A 21,685-nucleotide genomic window follows, 5' to 3' on the forward strand; every position below is an offset into this window, starting at 1 on the left:
TACTATTCACACTGATCATGCTGCTATTAAATATCTTATGGAAATCAAAGATGCTAAGCCTAGACTCATTAGATGGGTTATCTTTCTCCAAGAATTTGACTTGCATATTATTGATAGAAAGGGAGCTGAGAACCCCATTGCAGACAACTTGTCTAGGTTAGAGAATGTTCTTGATGACCCACTACCTATTAATGATAGTTTTCCTGATGAACAATTAGAGGTTGTCAATGCTTCTCGTACTGCACCTTGGTATGCAGACTATGCTAATTACATTGTTGCTAAATATATACCGCCTAGTTTCACATACCAGCAAAAGAAAAAGTTCTTTTATGATTTAAGACATTACTTCTGGGATGATCCACACCTTTATAAAGAAGGAGTAGATGGTATTATTAGACATTGTGTGCCTGAGCATGAACAGGAACAAATCCTATGCAAGTGTCACTTTGAACCCTATGGAGGACACCACGCTGGAGATAGAACTGCACACAAGGTACTACAATCTGGTTTTTATTGGCCTACTCTTTTCAAAGATGCTTGTAAGTTTGTTGTATCTTGTAATGAATGCCAAAGAATAGGTAACATTAGTAGACGTCAAGAAATGCCTATGAATTATTCTCTTGTTATCAAACCATTTGATGTTTGGGGCTTTGATTACATGGGACCTTTTCCTGCCTCCAATGGTTATACACATATCTTAGTTGCTATTGATTACGTTAGTAAGTGGGTAGAAGCTATTCCAACTAGTAGTGCTGATCATAACACTTCTATTAAAATGCTTAAAGAAGTAATTTTTCCGAGGTTTGGAGTCCCTAGATATCTTATGACTGATGGTGGTTCACAGTTTATTCATGGTGCTTTCCATAAGATGCTTGCTAAGTACGATGTCAATCATAGAATTGCATCTCCTTATCAACCGCAGTCTAGTGGTCAAGTAGAGTTGAGCAATAGAGAGCTCAAATTAATTTTGCAAAATACTGTGAATAGATCTAGAAAGAATTGGTCCAAAAACGTGATGATGCATTATGGGCCTATAGAACTGCATACAAAAATCCTATGGGTATGTCTCCATATAAGATGGTTTATGGAAAAGCATGTCATTTACCTCTTGAACTTGAACATAAAGCATATTGGGCTATTAAAGAGCTCAATTATGACTTCAAACTTGCCGGTGAGAAGAGGTTGTTTGATATTAGCTCACTTGATGAATGGAGAGCCCAAGCTTATGAGAATGCTAAGCTCTTCAAAGAAAAAGTCAAACGCTGGCATGATAAAAGGATACAAAAGCGTGAGTTTAACGTAGGAGATTATGTGTTATTATTCAACTCTCATTTAAGATTTTTTGGAGGCAAACTTCTCTCAAAATGGGAAGGTCCCTACGTTATCGAGGAGGTCTACCGTTCTGGTGCTATAAAAATTAACAACTTTGACGGCACAAATCCTAGGGTGGTTAATGGTCAAAGAATCAAGCATTATATTTCAGGTAACCCTATCAATTTTTAAACTAATATTATTGAAACCATAACCCAGAGCAGTACATAAGAGACACTTTCCAGAATGTTCCAGACTCCGAAAAGGCATAGGTACATGGTACGGTAAGTATACCCACTCCAAAACAACTCTAATGGCAATTTTCATCAGTTTTGGATTATTTAAGAATTTTAGGAAGAAAGAAGTAGCCCGAAAGGGACACGAGGCTCCCACGAGAGAGGAGGGCGCCCCCCCCCCCTGTAGGGCGCGCCCCCTGTCTCGTGGGCACCTCGTGTGCCCCCCGGACTCCGTTTTCTTGTATGTTACGTATTTTGGTCGGTAAAAATTCACTATATATACTCCCGAAGGTTTTGGCCACCGTATCACGCAAATATCCTCTGTTTTCGTTTCGAGCTGTTCCTGTTGCAGATTCGGAACAAGATGTCATCCCAAGATTCGGAGGGAGAGAGTTACGTGGCTGATTATATTCCAAATCCAAAAGTATATGGAGATGTGGAACATTATGGCTGGACCACAGAGGAAGAATAAGACTATGATCCAAAGAGGAAGAAAGAGACAAGCTCCGATGAAGAGGATGATCCACTTCCTCAACCTGGTGATATGCATGTGGAGTTCAAGAAGTCAAGCCTTGCTAAGGTCCAATCTATCCCACCATGTTTTTTGCAAGACAACAAGGCAGCACTATGCAAAAAGATAATGAAACTTGAGCTCGAGAATGAATATCTGAGGGAGGAAAACTTTAGCCTCAGACGCAAGCTAGAGAAGAAAAATGCAACAATTCCACTCGAACACCTCAGAAGAAATAATCACATGGGTATGGGCACTCCCCTTGGCAACTGCCAAGCTTGGGGGAGGTGCCCCGGTATCGTATCACCATCACACTCCTATTTTTACCGCTTTATTTAGTTTGATCCTTTTAGTAGTATCTTGATTTATTAGTTTGAAGTTTTGATATCAAGTAGTTTTGAGTTTTCGTTGTGATCTCTTTTTGTAAGCGAGTCCGTGTGCTATCTATAATAAAGATTAGTGTTGAGTCAAGGGCTTTGCTATGTTGCTATGATCTTGAGAAAGTAGAAAGAACAAAAGAGTTCATGTTGATCTTATGGATAGTGATAACTTCACACATAGAAAGTATGAGGCATAAAAATTGTTGAGAGTTAATGAACGTAGCCTTGGTCATCGCTGCAATTAATAGGAAGTGATAAGGAAAGAGGGGTTTACATATAGATATAATATCTTGGACATCTTTTATGATTGTGAAGCACTCATTAAGTATGACATGCTAAAAGAGTTGATGTTGGACAAGGAAGACAACGTAATGGTTTATGTTTTCCGACATCTCCGTTAAAGTATATTGTTAGTGACCTTCTGAACATGTTGAGCTTACCTTTCCCCCTCATGCTAGCCAAAACTCCTTGCACCAAGTAGAGATACTACTTGTGCTTCCAAACTTCCTTAAACCCAGTTTTCGCCATGAGAGTCCACCATACCTACCCATGGATTGAGTAAGATCCTTCAAGTAAGTTGTCATCGGTGCAAGCAATAAAAATTTCTCTCTAAATATGCATGAATTATTAGTGCAGAGAAAATAAGCTTTGTACAAACTTTTTGTGAAAGTAATAAAAGCGACAGAGTGCATAATAAAGGTCCACATACAAGGGGCAATACAAAGTGACGTTCTTTTGCATTAAGATTTTGTGTATCCAACCCTAAAAGCGCATGACAACCTCTGCTTCCCTCTGTGAAGGGCCTATCTTTTACTTTATGTTTTTACTTTATACTTGAGTCAAGGTGATCCTCACCTTTCCACTTTTTCATTTTATCCTTTTGCAAGCTCCTCGTGTTTGAAAGGTCATGATACATATATCAAGCTGAATGTAAGTGGCATAGGCTATTATTGTTGACATCACCTAAAGTTGAATATGTTGGGAGGCGACACAATAAGCCCCTATCTTTCTCAGTGTCCGGCTGAAACTCTATAACCACAAGTATTGCGTGAGTGTTAACAATTATGGGGGACTACGAGATAGTTGAGTATGTGATCTTGCTGAAAAGCTCTATTATTGACTCTTTCTGCTGTTACGATAAATTGCAATTGATTCCATGACTGAGATTATAGTTTGTTAGTTCCCAATGAAGTTTATGAACCATACTTGACATTGTGAATTGGTTGTTACTTGAACATAGGAAATCATATGACAAAATCTATATATATGTTGCTATTATTAGAATGATCATGATGCCCTCATGTCCGTATTTTATTTTTATCGACACCTCTATCTCTACACATGTGGACATATTTCTTGATCTCAGTTTCCGCTTGAGGACAAGCGAGGTCTAAGCTTGGGGGAGTTGATACGTCCATTTTGCATCATGCTTTTATATCAATATTTATTGCATTATGGGCTATTATTACACATTATATCTCAATACTTATGGCTATTCTCTCTTATTTTACAAGGTTTACCATGAAGAGGGGGAATGCCGGCAGCTGGAATTCTGGCTAAAAAAGGAGCAAACGTTGGAAACCTATTCTGCACAACTCCAAAAGTCCCGAAACTCCATGAAACCACTTTTTGGATTTATTTAGAATTTATGAGCGAAAGAAATAGGCCAGGGGGCCCACACCCTGCCTAGGAGACAGGGGGCGCCCCCCCCATAGGGCGCGCCCCTATCTCCTGGGCCCCCTGGTGGGCTTCCAGCGATCATCTTCTGCTATATGAAGGGTTTTGTCCTGGAAAAATTTGTGGGCAAGCTTACGGACGAAACTCCGCCGCCACGAGGCAGAACCTTGGCAGAATCAATCTAGGGCTCTGGCGGAGCTGTTCTGCCGGGGACAATTCCCTCCAGGAGGGGGAAATCATCACCAACGTCATCACCAACGATCCTCTCATCGGGAGGGGATCAATCTCCATCAACATCTTCACCAGCACCATCTCCTCTCCTTCTAGTTGATACTTATTGGTTTACTTGGTGCAAGATTATATGTTCAGATCCTTAATGCATATTATTAAACCTTTGATTATGAACATGATTATGCTTTGTGAGTAGTTACTTTAGTTCCTGAGGACATGGGTGAAGTCTTGCTATTAGTAGTCATGTGAATTTGGTATTCGTTCGATATTTTGATGAGATGTATGTTGTCTCTCCTCTAGTGGTGTTATGTGAACGTTGACTACATGACTCTTCACCATTATTTGGGCCTAGAGGAAGGCATAGGGAAGTAATAAGTAGATGATGGGTTGCTAGAGTGATAGAAGCTTAAACCCTAGTTTATGCATTGCTTCGTTAGGGGTTGATATGGACCCATGTGTTTAATGATGTGGTTAGGTTTACCTTAATACTCCTTTTTGTAGTTGCGGATGCTTGCAATAGGGGTTAATCATAAGTGGGATGCTTGTCCAAGTTAGGGCTGTACCCAAGTGTCGGTCCACCCACATATCAAATTATCAAAGTACCGAACGCGAATCTTATGAACGTGATGAAACTAGCTTGACAATAATTCCCAATGTGTCCTCGGGAGCTCCTTGATTATTATTAGAATTTGTCCAGGCTTATCCTTTGCTACATAAAGGATTGGGCCACCTTGCTGCACCTTACTTACTTTATTTACTTTTGCTCGTTACTATTTATCTTATCACAAAACTATCTATCACCTACTATTTCAGTGCTTGCAGAGAAAACCTTACTAAAAACCACTTATCATTTCCATCTGCTCCTCGTTGGGTTCGACACTCTTACTTATCGAAAGGACTACGCTAGATCCCCTACACTTGTGGGTCATCAATATGCCGTTTTGTCCCGACCTCGAGGCGGTCGGTCAGCCGTGGGGCGCTCGAGTCCGTATTCCTCGGCTGCCAAGACTTCTGTCCATCTATCTGTGAGCAGATCTTGATCAGCTTGGAGCTGCTGCTTCTTCTTCTTTAGGTTTCTTGCAGTGGAAATAAGCCGGCGCTTGAAGTGCTCCTGCTCTGCATGGTCTTCGGGTACACCGAACTCGTCGTCGCCGAGGCTAATATCATCTTCGGAGAGGGGCATGTAGTTGTCCTCCTCCGGTTACCCGTCTGTCGCCTGTTCGTCTGGGCTGTCATGCCCGTCTTCCTGTTCGGCCTGCTCGAAGGCGGGCTGTTCGGGGTTGTATTCATCGTCGGCACCGTCTGGATTATTATCGTCTCCGGTGCCGGTATTGCCTTGGCGGGGCTTGGAGCGGCGCTGGCGACGCCCATGCTTTGCTTTCTTCTTGGAGGGGTTATCCTCCGTCGGCTCATCGCCATTAGTTTCTTTCAGAGTGTCCACCATATATATATATATATCGTATGAAAAGGGGCTGCCCACCGCCCTGTGAGCGGTGGCTCCTGTATATCTCTTGCATCGTCATCCATACCGTCGATGTCTTCAAAGTCAAAGTCGAGCACGTGGGTTAAATCATCGATCATGGCGACAAAGTGCGTGGTGGGTCGGCAGCGAATTCCTTCGTCGCCTGCTTCCCACTCCAGTCGGACATAGTTCGGTCCAGAGTCTCCTGACAAAGAGAGAGACTTCAATGAATTCCTCATGTCGCCAAAGGGTGAGTGCTGAAAGATGTCTGCAGCGGTAAACTCCATTACCGGAGCCCAGCCTCACTCGGCTGGCTCGAGAGTGAGCAGACCAGGAACAACAACCGGATATGAGTCCGGGGGTCCGGGATTACAGGCCTCCACAGCGGTGGGACCCGTGTTCGGCTCCACCGCCGAAAGTGTGCGGCCTGCGGAGCGGGGTGTAGCCCTTCGTCCATAGGCAATGCAATTTGCCTTGAATTTAGATCCAAGGCTGCTTCAGGGATGATGTCCCGAGCACTGTCCGACAGTAGGTCTAGGCCGTGCTCGTCGTGGTTGTCCGGCGCCCCTGGCGTAGGGTCGAATCCGTCGAAGATCAAGTCTCCACGGATATTTGCCGTGTAGTTCAAGTTTCCAAACCTGATCTGGTAGCCAAGGGCGAAGCTGTCGATCTGCTCCAACTGTCCAAGCAAATTGGCCCACAGTGCGAAGCCGCCGAACATAAAGATCTGTCCGGGGAGAAAAGTCTCTCCCTGGACCGTGTTGTTGACGATTGAAGACGCCATCAAGCCTGGACGCGACGACACAGAGGAAATCTCAATGAAAGCACCAATGTCGGTTTTCAAAACTGCGGATCTCGGGTAGGGCATCCCGATCTGTGCGTCTTAGGCTGATGGTAACAGGAAGCTAGGGACACAATATTTACCCAGGTTCGGGCCCTCTCGATAGAGGTAAAACCCTACTTCCTGCTTGATTAATATTGAAGTTATGTGGAATATAAGAGTATATCTACCACGAGATCGTAGAGGCTAAACCCTAAGAGCTAGCCTATGATGGTATGATTGTAATGTGATCGGCCGTCTAAGACCATGCTCTCCGGTTTATATAGACACCGGAGAGCTAGGGTTTACATGGAGTCGGTTACAAGGAAGGAAACATAATATCCGGATTGCTAAGCTTATCTTCCACGCAAAGGAGAGTCCCATCCGAACACGATCCGAAGTCTTGAGTCTTGTATCTTGACGCTTCTATAGTCCGGACGATGAATATAGTTCGGCTGTCCGGATACCCCCTTATCCAGGACTCCCTCACCAGGACTACCTCCTCCTAGCCCGGTATCCTCTGAGATAACACCTCGGTGTCATCCACGGGCCAGGGAGTGGAAGCCGTTGGGAGCGAATAGCTGTCCATCTCCGACGAGCTCAAGGACCCATCCAAGGAGGATAAGTCGATATGGGCTTTGGACGGACTGCACAAACAAATCTTGACATAATAAGAAGCCGTAAAGCTAAAACTTGCAAGAAGTATTCTGGCATATGAATACTTACGACTTCGCCAGGGGCTTGGCCCTGGGTAACCACTCCTCCTCGCTATAGGCGGCGGTTGTGGAGTGGTCCGAAGGGAGGGTCCTTCCCTTCTTGGACCCTTCGGCCTCCCCGGAATGGGCGACCTTCCTTTTATTCTCCCCCTCGGTTTTGGGGGAGAGGGTTTTCCTCCTCCTCCTCATTGTCGTTGGAGTAGTGCGCCTCGGTGTCTTCAGACGATGAGTCCGACACCACCTTGCGCTGGAGACTTTTCCTGGTCCCCGTGGCCTTCTTCTTGGCCTTCTTCTCCGGCACCTCATAGGGCGCCGGAACCAGCATATCCGTCAGGAGAGCGGTTGCTGGATCTTCAGGCAACGGAGCCAGACAGTCCATTCGCTCCGCCGTCGCCACATAATCCTGTTAAAACAGTACGCTGGCTTAAGTTCCTCCCACGAATATACTGAGGAATGTCACATCTTGCAAAATGTAGAATGCTTACCAAGTTGATGTGGCACTTGGTGCTGAGTCCGCGGTCCTCGGTGGTGGGAGGAGGAACTTCGCTGGCCTTGAACAACACCATCCAGACGTCTTTGTGCATCGTGTCAGAGAGCTCTTGCAGTGTCTAGTGTTGGGCCGCGTCGAACTCCCACAGGTTGAATGCCCGTCTTTGACACGGGAGAATCCGGCGAAATAGCATGACCTGGACCACGTTGACAAGCTTGATCTTCTTGGTTATCATATCCTTGACGTAGTTCTGGAGTCCGATCAGCTCCGCGGACGCGCCTCAGGCTAGGCCCTTCTTCTTCCAGGAGGTGAGCCGCATGGGGATGTCGGATCGGTATTTGGGGGCCGCCACCCAGTTGGCGTCACGCGGCTTGGTGATGTAGAACCACCCCGATTGCCACCCCTTCATGGTCTCCACAAAGGAGCCTTCGAGCCAGGTGACGTTGGGCATCTTGCCCACCATGGCACCTCCGCATTCCGCTTGCTGCCCGACCACGATCTTCGGCTTAACGTTGAAGATCTTCAGCCATAGGCCGAAATGGGGCCTGATGCGGAGGAAGTCCTTGCACACAACGATGAACGCCGAGATGTTGAGGATGAAATTAGGGGCCAGATCATGAAAATCCAGCCCTTAATAGAACATGAGCCTGCGGACAAATGGGTGGAGGGGGAGTCCCAGTCCGTGGACGAAGTGGGCGAGGAACACGACCCTCTCGTGGAGTCCCGGAGTCGGAATGATCTGCCCTGCATTTGGGAGCCGGTGTACAATGTCTGCGGCCAAGTATCTGGCCGCCCGAAGCTTCACAATGTCCTCCTCTGTGACGGAGGAGGCCATCCACTTGCCTCCTGCTCTGGACATGTTTGGCTATGCGGAGAAGGTGAGAACTGGGGCGCTGGAGCTCGATCCGGCGAGAATGGATGAGAGAAGAAGGAAGAAGGCGTGGGTGAAAGAGGAGAATCCCTATATCCTTATAAAGGTGGTAGAAGCTGTGTGCCTCCCCACTTGCCCGTTAAAATCACTTATTTCCCAAGCGCCACGATTGATGGCGCAGTTGGGTTACCCATACCCATATTGATGAGAATCCCGTGATAAGGGGACACGATCTCTGCTTCGACAAGACGTGTCAAGGAAACTGCCTCGTGTTACGTGCAAGAGCTGGTTGTGAAAACAGTTCGAATAATGACCGGACCATGGCATGATGTCATAAAAAGTTGTCAGCAGATTAGATTTGTGGAATATTGTACTCTCTACAGTGGTATGTGGAATTTGTTTTGCAGAGCCGGACACGATTCTCGTGTTATAAATCTTCTATGGAGTATTCGGAGAAGGAACCCGCCTTGCAATGCCGAAGACAATCTACGCGCCGGACTCATCGTCATTGAAGCCTGATTCAGGGGCTACTGAGGTAGTCCTGGATTAAGGAGTCCTTGGACAACCGGACTATATACTTTGGCCGGACTGTTGGACTATGAAGATACAAGACTGAAGACTTCGTCCCGTGTCTGGATGGGACTCTCCTTTGCATTTAGGGAAGCTTGGAAATTCAGATATGTAGATCTCCCTCTCTGTAACCGACTCTGTGTAACCCTAGCCCCCTCCGGTGTCTATATAAACCGGAGGGTTTTAGTTCGTAGGACAACAACAATCATAATCATAGGCTAGCTTCTAGGGTTTAGCCTTTACGATCTCTTGGTAGATCAACTCTTGTAATAATCATATCATCAAGATCAGTCAAGCAGGAAGTAGGGTATTACCTCCATCGAGAGGGCCTGAACCTGGGTAAAACATCATGTCCCCTGCCTCCTGTTACCATTAGACTTAGACACACAGTTCGGGACCCCCTACCCGAGATCCACCGGTTTTGACACCGACAGCCGAACTGCATATGCAAGTTCGACATGATAAGAAGCAATAAAACAAAACATGCTGGAAGTATTATAGTGTACGGATACTTACGACTTTGCCAGGGGCTTGTCCCTGGGCAACCACTCTTCGCTGCTGTAGGTGGCTGTAGTGGAATGGTCCGGAGGGAGGGTCTTTCCCTTCTTGGACCCTTCGGCCTCCCGAGGTGGGGCGGCCTTCCTTTTCTTCTCCCCCCGGTTGGGGGGGGGGAGGGATTTCCTCTTCCTCCTCGTTTTCGTTGGAGGAGTGCGCCTCGGTTGTCACGCCCAATATGCAATACTATCCTAAAGAGACTCGAAGGTCCCACCAAGGATAGAACCGCATATTGAAACGCTTTTTGCAAGGTGGATATCATTACATCAACATTACATAATAGATGGGGATACATCCATAAGGCATACAATGCCACACGAATACAACATCATCATACATAAGAGCACCATCCGACTATGGATGGACACAAACAGAAACTCAAACGACATCCACCCTGCTAGCCCAGGTTGCCGACCTGGAACCTATCCCCTAATCGAAGAAGAAGCAGAAGAAGAACTCCAAAAGCAAGTAACATCGCTCTCACGTCATGATCATCGCATAACATGTACCTGCAACTGTTGTTGTAGTAATCTGTGAGCCACGAGGACTCAGCAATCCCATTACCATGGGTATGAAGACTAGCAAAGCTTAAAGGGTAAGGAAGGGGTAAAGTGGTGAGGTTGCAGCAGCGACTAAGCATGATATGGTGGCTAACATACGCAAAGAAGAGCGAGAAGAGAGCAAATGGAACGGTCGTCAACTAGTAATGATCAAGAAGTGATCCTGAACTCCTACTTACGTCAAACATAACCCAAAACCATGTTCACTTCCCGAACTCCGTCGAGAAGAGACCATCACGGCTACACACGCGGTTGATGCGTTTTAATTCAGATCTGGTGTCAAGTTATCTAAAACCGGACATTAACAAATTCCCATCTGCCCATAACCTCGGGCACGGCTTTCGAAAGTTTATACCCTGCAGGGGTGTCCCAACTTAGCCCATGATAAGCTCTCGCGATCAACGAAGGATATACCTTCTCCCAGGAAGACCCGATCAGACTCGGAATCCCGGTTTACAAGACATTTCGACAATGGTAAAACAAGACCAGCAAAGCCGCCCGATGTGCCAACAAATCCCGATAGGAGCTGCACATATCTCGTTCTCAGGGCAGCACCGGATAAGACTAGCTACGAGTAAAACCAGACTTCGAGTTTCCCTAAGGTGGCCCCGCAGGTAGCTTAGTTCAGACCAACACTCGAAGGAGCACTGGCCCAGGGGGGCTAAAATAAAGATGACCCTCAGGCTCCGGAAACCCAAGGGAAAAAGGGCTAGGTGAGGCAAATGCTAAAACCAAGGTTGGGCCTTGCTGGAGGAGTTTTATTCAAAGTGAACTGTCAAGGGGGTCCCATAAATCACCCAACCACGTTAGGGATGCAAAATCCGGGAACATAATACTGATATGATGGAAACTAGGGCGGCAAGAGTGGAACAAAACACCAGGCATAAGGCCGAGTCTTCCACCCTTTACCAAGTATATAGATGCATTAATTAAATAAGAGATATTGTGATATCCCAACATAATCCTGTCCACCATGGAGCAATCGCCAACTTCACCTGCAACTAACAACGCTATAAGAGGGGCTGAGCAAAAGCGGTAACATAGCCAAGGAACGGTTTGCTAGGAAGGGTAAAAAGGTTAGAGGCTGACATGGCAATTTGGGAGGCTTGATAAACAGGTGATAGGCAGCGCAGCATAGCGATAAAACGAAGCAACTAGCATAGCAATGATAGTAATGAGATCCAAGGTAGCGGTCATCTTGCCTGAAATCCCGCTAGGAAGAAGAACAAGTCAATGAAGAAGATGAAACCATGAAGACGAACCAAGCGTAGATGAATGAATCCCCACGATCACAACGAAACGAGAACTATCAAGAAGAAGCACACAACATGGTAAACACACCACACATGAACACGACATGATGCACAAACAAGTATGATGCAAGACAAGACTACATGAAGCTACTCATGGCAAGAGATGATGCATACACGAGCAACACATCAAAGCAAGTTTAAATGAGGCCGGAAACAACATATAACAATTCCGGTAAGTCCTCCTATGCAAATTTCGAAATTGGTCCAGATATGAATAAACCTTATGTTCAAGTTGTTAAACTGCAAATTAAGATGCACTAAGTTGATCTCCACGAGATTCTAGTCAAGTTACATATAAAGTTCATTTAATTCGGAGCTACGACCTAGAAGATATCAGCAAAACAAGTCAAACATGGTATTGATGCAAAATGCATACAAACATCAAGCAAACACCTCAAAACAAGGATGCAACATGATAATATGAAACTACATGCAAAATCAAGCAAGTTTCATATAGAGCACACTCAAAACGGAGCAACGGTTCAACACACACACATGAAACAAGTTATAGGAACAATCTGTCAAAAACAGCAACTAGGCATATTTCAAGCATCAAAACAACATGCTACGGCACCTTAACATAAAAGAAAAATGCATGTACATGATGTACAGGTAAAGCATGACAAAACATGAACACTGAGATATCTCCAGAAATCACTAGAACATGCTCCAAAACACATGGCAAGATTGCATATAGTAATAGTTTCAGACTTTGCAGAAATAACATCAGGTTGCAATGTTTAGAGCTATCAAACAACATGCTACAGGAATATACCATGGAAACATAAGAAATGGCATGATACTACTAAATGCATAGAACAAAATTCCTTTACAGACCATGAGCCAAAAAGGATCAGAAGATATGATGGCACCCATTTAAACATGGGAAGTTATATGACAGATTCATACATGGCAGGAATAACAATAAGTACGCATGTGAATGAGCTTGTACCACTCACCACAGAGCAATACATGGCATGAAAAGGTAACCAACAGTAAGATGACATGTTTATGAAGCTATACATGGCAATAGAAAGTTCATAGGGTGCATGGATCACTAGCAAAGCACATGGCAAAACTGAACTTAATGTTAACAGGCTGACAGCAACATTATTTAGCAAGTTTGGAGCATGATATGAATAATCTACAACAAGCTATAAATGCAACCAGGGGCATGAATGGATAGATCATAACATGTATAACAAATCATCCTTAGTGAACATCTCCAGATTATGCATAGAATGACTTGTAGCAGCAGGTTTGCATAGCATCACAAAATAACAGATTCAGCCTAGCAAAACAGTAACAGCAAGTACCCTACTTAACAAGCTTGATGCACTCACTACAAGACTCACAAAAATACATGGAAAACACCTCTACAAAGATGGCATGATGTAGTTCAAAACACATGTAGGACTCATGCTCATAGGATGCACACATCAAATGCAACAAAAATGACAAATCATCAAGTTATAACAGTTTCAGCAGATTAACATCATATAGCACTCTTGCGACGATGATTCAGGCATCAAGATGAGCTCAAATGAACATGGTGCAATGGAATGAAATGAATAGCATCTCACAACGAACATTTTTATATATTGCACGCACGAAACGGAGCAGTATGCATGGCGATATGGCATGATGAACAGAGACCCAAAATATCATGGATTTCGGGACTTAGCAGAAAATTCACCTCGCGGACAAAAAACTAGCAGGTCGGGGTCGTCTCGGGGTCGTCTCCTTCTCTCGTACGGACGGTTCCGGCGGAAGTCAACAGCGACGAGGAGGGGGCGTGGGACTCCGGCGGGCCTCGGGAAGGTCGGGAATGGACAGATCCGGTCGTGGGCGGCCGGATCCGGGCAAGGGCAACGGTGGACGGAGCTCAGGGTGGCGCTGGCCGGACTTGGAGCTTGGGGCAGCCATCCATGGTGGCCTCCTACATCACGGGAGAGAGAGGGAGATGAGCTTGGGGGAAGAAGAAGGAGAGGGAGAAGGAGGAGGAGACGGGGCTCATCTGCAGCGGTGGAGCTCTCCCGGCTGGGTCCGGCGATCAGCGGCGGCGAGCTGGCGACCGGCGGCAGCGAGCCGGCGACGGGGACGAAGCACGGAGGTGCTCGGGCGCAGGTGCGGGGCAGCTCGGGCCCAGATCCGGCCCGGGCGGGTCTGCTGTGGGCCGCGCGGGCCGGCAGCGGTAGGAGGCGCGGGGCGACACATGGCGGTGCGCGGTTGGCCGGGCAACATGGCTGCGGGGTGGTGGACATGTCCGGTGTGGGGTTGGACGTGTCCGGCGGCGCGAGGAAGAAGAAGGCTAGGGTTTGGACTGCGAGATTTCGGGGAAGGGACTATTTTATAGGTAGAGGGAGCTAGGAGTGTCCAAATGAGGAGCGGCTTTCGCCCACACGATCGTGATCGAACGACCGAGAGCATGGAGGGGGTTTGGATAGGTTTTTGGCTAGTTTGGAAGGGTGTTGGGTTGCAAGACAAAAGAGGCTTTTACGGTTGCCCGGTTAACCGTTGGAGTATCAAACGACCTCCAAATGGCATGAAACTTGACAGGTGGTCTACCGGTGCTATACCAAGACCGCTTAGCAAACCTCGGTCCATTCCAAGAACGTTTTACACCCGCTCACAATAGGAGACAAAAAGGGGGACGACGGAGGGCATAGGAGTGCCGGATTGCAAAACGGACAACGGGGAAAATGCTCGGATGCATGAGACGAACACATATGCAATGCAATGCACATGATGACATGATAAAATGAAACACGCAAGCACATGACATGGCAACAACGACGAATATCTGGCGGACACCTGGCGCATCAAAACCGGGGCGTTACATCGGTGTCTTCGGACGATGAGTCTGATACAACCTTGCGCCGGAGACCTTTCCTGGTCCCCGCGGCCTTCTTCTTGGCCTTCTTCTCCGGCACCTCATAGGGCACCGGAAACAACATCTTCGTTAAGATAGGCGATGCTGGATCTTTGGGTAGTGGAGCCTGACAGTCAATCGGCTCCGCTATCGCTACCCAGTCCTGTTAGATTGGCATGGAGGTTTAGATTCCTCCTACGGGTGTGCTAGTAAAAGGCACATCTTGCAAAATATAAAAACTCGCCAAATTGGTGGGGCGCTTTGCGCTGAGTCCGTGATCTTCGGCTATGGGTGGTGGTACCTTGGTGGCCTTGAACAGCACCTTCCAGACATCTCCATGCATCGTGTCGAAGATCTCTCGCAACGTCTACTGTTTGGCCTGGTCGAACTGCCACATACTGAAAGCCTGTCTCTGACACGGAAGGATCCGGCGGAAGAGCATGAACTGGACCATGTTGACAAGCTTAATTTTCTTGCTTATCATATTTTTGATGCAGGTCCGAAGTCTGGTCAGCTCCACCGATGAGCCCCAGGCTAGGCCCTTCTCTTTCCAAGAGGTGAGCCGCATGGGGATGCCAGATCGAAATTCGGGGGCCGCTACCCAGTTGGTGCCGCACAGCTCAGCGATGTAGAACCACCCCGATTGCCACCCCTTCACGGTCTCCACATAGGAGCCTTCGGGCCAGGTGACATTGGGCATCTTTCCCACCATGGCGCCTCTGCACTCCGCTTGCTGGCCGACCACCACCTTCGGCTACACGTTGAAGGTCTTCAGCCATAGGCCGAAGTGGGGCGTAATGTGGAGGAAGGCCTCACACACGATGATAAATGCCGAGATGTTGATGATAAAATTGGGGGCCAGATGATGGATGTCCAGCCCGTAGTAGAACATGAGCCCGTGGATAAATGGGTGGAGGGGGAATCCCAGTCCGCGGATGAAGTGAGAGAGGAACACTACCCTCTCTTGGGGTTCTAGGGTAGGGATGATTTTCCCTTCAGCCGGAAGCCGGTGCGCGATGTTCGCGGACAAATATCCAGCCTCCCAGAGCTTCGTGATGTCCTCCTCCTTAACGGAGGAGGACATCCACTTGCCTCCCGCTCTAGACATGCTTGGAATGGCTTTGCAGAGAAGGTGAGAACTTGGGCGCTGGAGCTCGAGCGAGGGAGAATGGATGAGCAGAGAAAGAAGAAGGCGTGGGTGAAAAATGGGAATCCCTATCTCTTTATAAAGGCGGTAGAAACCATGCGCCTCCCCACTTGCCCTGTAAACTCTCTTATTCCCCAAGCGCCGTGTTGATGGCGCGGTTAGGTTACCCACACCCGTATTGATGAGAATCATGTGATAAGGGTACACGATCTCTGCTTCGACAAGATGTGCCAATGAAACTGCTTCGCAATATGTGAAGTAGGAGGTTTAGAAAAACAGTTCAAATAATGACCGGGCCATGGCGTGATGTCATGCTATGAAAAGTTGTCAGCAGATTAGATTTGTGGAATATTGTTCTCTCTACGGTGGTATGTGGAATTTTTTTTACAGAGCCGGACAAGATCCTTGTATTCAAAATCTACCTTGGAGAACCCGCCTTGCAATGCCGAAGACAATCAGCATGCCGGACTCATCGTCATTGAAGCCTGGCTCAGGGGCTACTGAGGGAGTCCTGGATTAAGGGGTCCTTGGACAGCCGGACTATGTACTTGTGCAGGACTGTTGGATTATGAAGATACAAATTGAAGACTTCGTCCCGTGTCCGGGTGGGACTCTCCTTTGCGTGGAAGGCAAGCTTGGCAATTCGGATATGTATATTTCCTTCTCTGTAACCGACTCTGTGTAACCCTAGCCTCCTCTGGTGTCTATATAAACCGGAGGGTTTAGTCCGTAGGACAAGAACAATCATAATCATAGGCTAGCTTCTAGGGTTTAGCCTCTATGATATCGTGGTAGTTGAACTCTTGTAATACTCATATCATCAAGATCAATCAAGCAGGAAGTAGGGTATTACCTCCATAGAGAGGGCCCGAACCTGGGTAAACATTGTGTCCCCCACCTCCTGTTACCATTAGCCTTAGACGCACAGTTCGGGACCCCCTACCCGAGATCCGCCGGTTTTGACACCGGTAGGCCCCCCTTCACTTATTCCTGCACCCACACACTTCATCTTCCTCCCAAAAAAATCCTCATCCAACTCAAGCACGAGTTCTAGCTCATTTTGCTGCGATTTTTGATCTCCTTGCTCAAAGGTCCATTCACAAAACTGCTTTGGGAGATTGTTCTTTGGTATGTGACTCCTCCAATGGTCCAATTAGTTTTTGTTCTAGTGCCTTATTCATTGCAAATTTTTGCTGCCTAGGTGACCCTGTTCTTGAGCTTGCATGTCAAATTTATGAGGTCCCAAGTAATTATAATGCATGATATAGGCTCTAGGCACTTGTGGGAGTAGTTGCTATCAATCTTGTTTAGTTTGATTAACTTTTATTTTGAGTTACTAAAAATTTAAGAAATTTTTCAGAGGAAGAAATATGTTTAGGAAAATGTACCAAGGTGGTTCTTCAACAAAGAAAGGACCCAGGCGCGCTATGCGTGAGCAAGACGATGAACCACCAAGGGAAGCTGATGTGCGGCCTTGCGAATGGCCATCAAAAGAATTTATGGTCAATGCAGGCATCAAGGATGAATTTGACGCATATATGCGTAATGCCGATCTTGAGGACTTCATGCAAGATAAGTGTCCTCAGTACTACTATTTGACTAATTCATTCTTGAGAAGGTTTAAATTTTCATCTTCGCGTAATTCTCAAAGTGTCTTGTTTGATATTTATGATCAATCCTATACCATGGACCTAGAGGATTTTACTACTGCTTGTAAACTCCCGCAGTGGGGCAATGTTAATGAACCCCATAAATCTGAATATAAAGACTTCCTTGCTAGTATTACTGTTGGAGAATCTAGAGATATAGCACAAGCTACCATAGGGAGCATTCATTTTCCTGTTATACATTATTTTGATCTCTTTATTGGTAGATGCATTAATTGTAAAGATGAAGCATGTGACATGTGTGTCCCTGATCTTTGTGTCCTCAAGAGTGATGTATTAGGTAATAAAGATTACAACTTGGGGGCAATTGTTACACGTAGGTTGCATAATAATGTTTTATCTGGAGATTTGTTTGGAGGGATTTATGCGACCTGTCTTGCTAATTATCTTGGTATACATCCACGTGAGGGTGATAGGGAGTTGCTTCCCGCTTATTTAGATTATAATGCTATGGTCAGTTATCAATTTCTTGTGAGGAATGAACAATTCCTCCAGTATCGACTAATCTTTGTCAGACGTCACTCTGTCCATGTTACTCTTCCCGCTCCTGCCCTTTTTGATTACCAGGCAAAAATAAGATATATCGTAACCAGGGAGGAGGCAACCGAACATGAGAGGAGAGCGGAGGCAGCTCACCACCATGCTGTAGCTTAGGAGGCAATGGCTGCTGCATCTCAGTATGAGCCCAGTTACAACTTCGGATATCAGCCAGGCTATCCATGGCAATAGACCAACTTAGGCCAAAAGCCTAAGCTTGGGGGAGTAGGTATTTCTCACCGACATTACATTTATGTTTACACACTTATTCTAGTTGTCGGTGCTCATACTTTTTCATTGTATTATCCATGCTAGTTTAATTTCTTTTTCTAGCTTTCTTCTTGAGTGTCCGACAAACCTTAAGAAAAAACCAAAAAAATTAGTTAGTTTAATTTCCATTCTTGTAGTAGTAATTAAAAAGAAAACCCAAAAATATTTCTCGTTCTTATTTTGCTTGTTGGGAGCTTTACCGTGTAAATAGTTTTATTTCTTTTCTTTCTTTTGGGGGTCGAGAGGAGAAGACCATAATGAAAATGTTTAGTGGCTCTTATATGCATGATTGTTGATTTAACCAAGAGACCATATTACCTTGTCTTCTCACTTGAATTGAATGCCTACAGATTCCAGCTTAGTCCAATGCACGTGCACTATTATTATTATACACACTGTTCGGTCGAGCAAGTGAAAGGCAATAATGACGATATTTGATGGACTGATTGAGATGAGAAAAGCTCGTATGAACTCGACCTCTCTTGTTTTTGTAAATATGATGAGTTCATCATTCCTGATTCAGCCTATTATGAATCAACATGTTTGCAATGACAATTAGAGATTATAGTTTCTTATGCCATGCTTAATTAGCTAGGAGCTTATAATGATTTACCTTGTGTGCCAACATGCTACTAAAATGGTTGTGATGTGGTATGATTGGGTGGTATCCTCCTTTGAATGATTCAAGTGACTTGACTTGGCACATGTTCATGCATGTAGTTGAAACAAAATCAACATAGCCTTCGCTATATTTATGTTCATGGTGGATTATATCCTACTCAAGCTTACACTCGGTGTTGATTAATTTTAATGCATGTTCATGACTGTTGTCGCTCTCTTAGTTGGTCGCTTCCTAGTCTTTTGCTAGCCTTCACCTATACTAAGCAGGAATACTGCTTGTGCATCCAAATTCCATAAACCCCAAAGTTATTCCTTATGAGCCCACCATACCTTCCTATATGTGGTATTTAGCTGCCGTTCCAAGTAAATTTGTGTGTGCCAAACTCCAAACCTTCAAATGAAATTCTGTTTTGTATGCTCGGGCAGCTCATGTATCCATGCTAGGTTGGTTATTCTCAAGAGGAGTGGACTCCGCTCCTCATTCACGAGAAAATGGCCGGTAAATGGGATGCCCAGTCCCTTGATCAAAAAGATCAAATCAAATCAAAATAATTAAACAAAACTCCCCCAGGGTTGTTGCTAGTTGGAGGCAATCGTTGTTTCGAGCAAGCCATGGATTGTTGCTTGTTGGTGGTGGGGGAGTATAAACTTTACCATTCTGTTTGGGAATCGCCTATAAGGTATGTAGCATGGAAGATATCGGGATCTCATAGTTGTTGCATTGACAGTGAAAGTATACCGCTCAAAATGCTATTCATCTCTATTTCAAAATCGAGCTCTGGCACCTCTACAAATCCCTGCTTCCCTCTGCGAAGGGCCTATCTATTTACTTTTATGTTGAGTCATCACCCTCTTATTAAAAAGCACCCGCTGGGGAGCACACTGTCATTTGCATTCATTACAGTTAGTCTAGATGGGGTATGACTTGACTGGATCTCTTTTACCATGAATTACAATGTTTAGTCAGTCCTTGATCTTTAAAGGTGCTCTGCATTTATGTTTTGTGGTCTCAGAAAGGGCTAGCGAGATACCATTTTGTTATATCATATTATGATTGTTTTGAGAAAGTGTTGTCATCCTAGATTTATTATTATTGCTCGATAGTTGATTATGCCATTGATATGAGTAAACATGAGACCTAAATGTTATTGTGAATATGGTTAGTTCATAATCTTTGTTGATAACATGAATGCTGGCTTTACATATTTACAACAAAAAGAGCAAACAAAGTTTGTAAAAGTTTTTCTTTATCACTTTCAGTTTGTCAATTGAATTGCTTGAGGACAAGCAAAGGTTTAAGCTTGGGGGAGTTGATACGTCTCCATTGTATCTACTTTTCCAAACACGTTTGCCCTTGTTTTGGACCCTAACTTGCATGATTTGAATGAAACTAACCTGGACTGACGCTGTTTTCAGCAGAATTGCCATGGTGTTATCTTTGTGCAGAAACAAAAGTTCTCGGAATGACCTGAAACTCCACGGAGATTAATTTTGGAAAATATAAAAAATATTGGCGAAATAATCAAGGCCAGGGGGCCCACACCCTATCCACAAGGGTGGGGGCGCCCCGTCCCCCTGGGCGTGCCCCCTGCCTCGTGGGCCCCCTGGATGTCCACCAACCTTAACTCCAACTCTATATATTTGCTTTCGCGGAGAAAAAAATCAGAGAGACTCTTTCATTGCGTTTTACAATACGGAGCCGCCGCTAAGCCCTAATCTCTCTCGGGAGGGCTGATCTGGAGTCCATTCGGGGCTCCGGAGAGGGGATTCGTCGCTGTTATCATCATCAACCATCCTCCATCACCAATTTCATGATGCCCACGGCCGTGCGTGAGTAATTTCATCATAGGCTTGCTGGACTTTGATTGGTTGGATGAGATTTACCATGTAATCAAGTTAGTTTTGTTAGGGTTTGATCCCTAGTATCCACTATGTTCTAGATTGATGTTGCTATGACTTTGCTATGCTTAATGCTTGTCACTAGGGCCCGAGTGCCATGATTTCAGATTTGAACCTATCATATTTTTATGAATATATGTGAGTTCTTGATCCTATCTTGCAAGGCTATAGTCACCTATTATGTGTTATGATTCGACAACCCCGAAGTGACAATAATCGGGATACATCTCGGTGATGACCGTAGTTTGGGGAGTTCATGTATTCACTATGTGTTAATGCTTTGGTCCTGTACTCTATTAAAAGGAGGCCATACTATCCCTTAGTTTCCATTAGGACCCCGCTGCCACGGGAGGGTAGGACAAAAGATGTCATGCAAGTTCTTTTCCATAAGCACGCATGACTTTATTCAGAATACATGCCTACATTACGTTGATGAACTGGAGCTAGTTCCGTGTCACCCTATGTTATAACTATTACATGAGGAATCACATCCGACATGATTATCTATCACTGATCCAATGACTACGAGCATTTCACATACTGTGCTTTGCTTATTTAATTTACCGTTGCTACTGTTACAATTACTACAAAACTGCTACTGTTACTTTTGTCACTGTTACCATTACTTCCATACTACTTTGCTACTAAATACTTTGTTGCGGATACTAAGTTATTCAGGTGTGGTTGAATTGACAACTCAACTGCTAATACTTGAGAATATTCTTTGACTCCCCTTGTGTCAAATCAATAAATTTGGGTCGAATACTCTACCCTCGAAAGCTGTTGCGATCCCCTATACTTGTGGGTTATCAAGTTATGTCGATGCAAGCTTTTACGCCGATCCAGATGACACTAAGTCTCAATCTGGATACATATTGAAAGTGGGAGCAATTAGCTAGAGTAGCTCTGTGCAGAGCATTGTAGACATAGAATATTTGCAAAATACATACGGCTCTGAATGTGACAGAT

The sequence above is a fragment of the Triticum aestivum genome, chromosome 3B (assembly GCF_018294505.1).
Source record: "Triticum aestivum cultivar Chinese Spring chromosome 3B, IWGSC CS RefSeq v2.1, whole genome shotgun sequence".
In the NCBI taxonomy this organism is placed as follows: Eukaryota; Viridiplantae; Streptophyta; class Magnoliopsida; order Poales; family Poaceae; genus Triticum; species Triticum aestivum.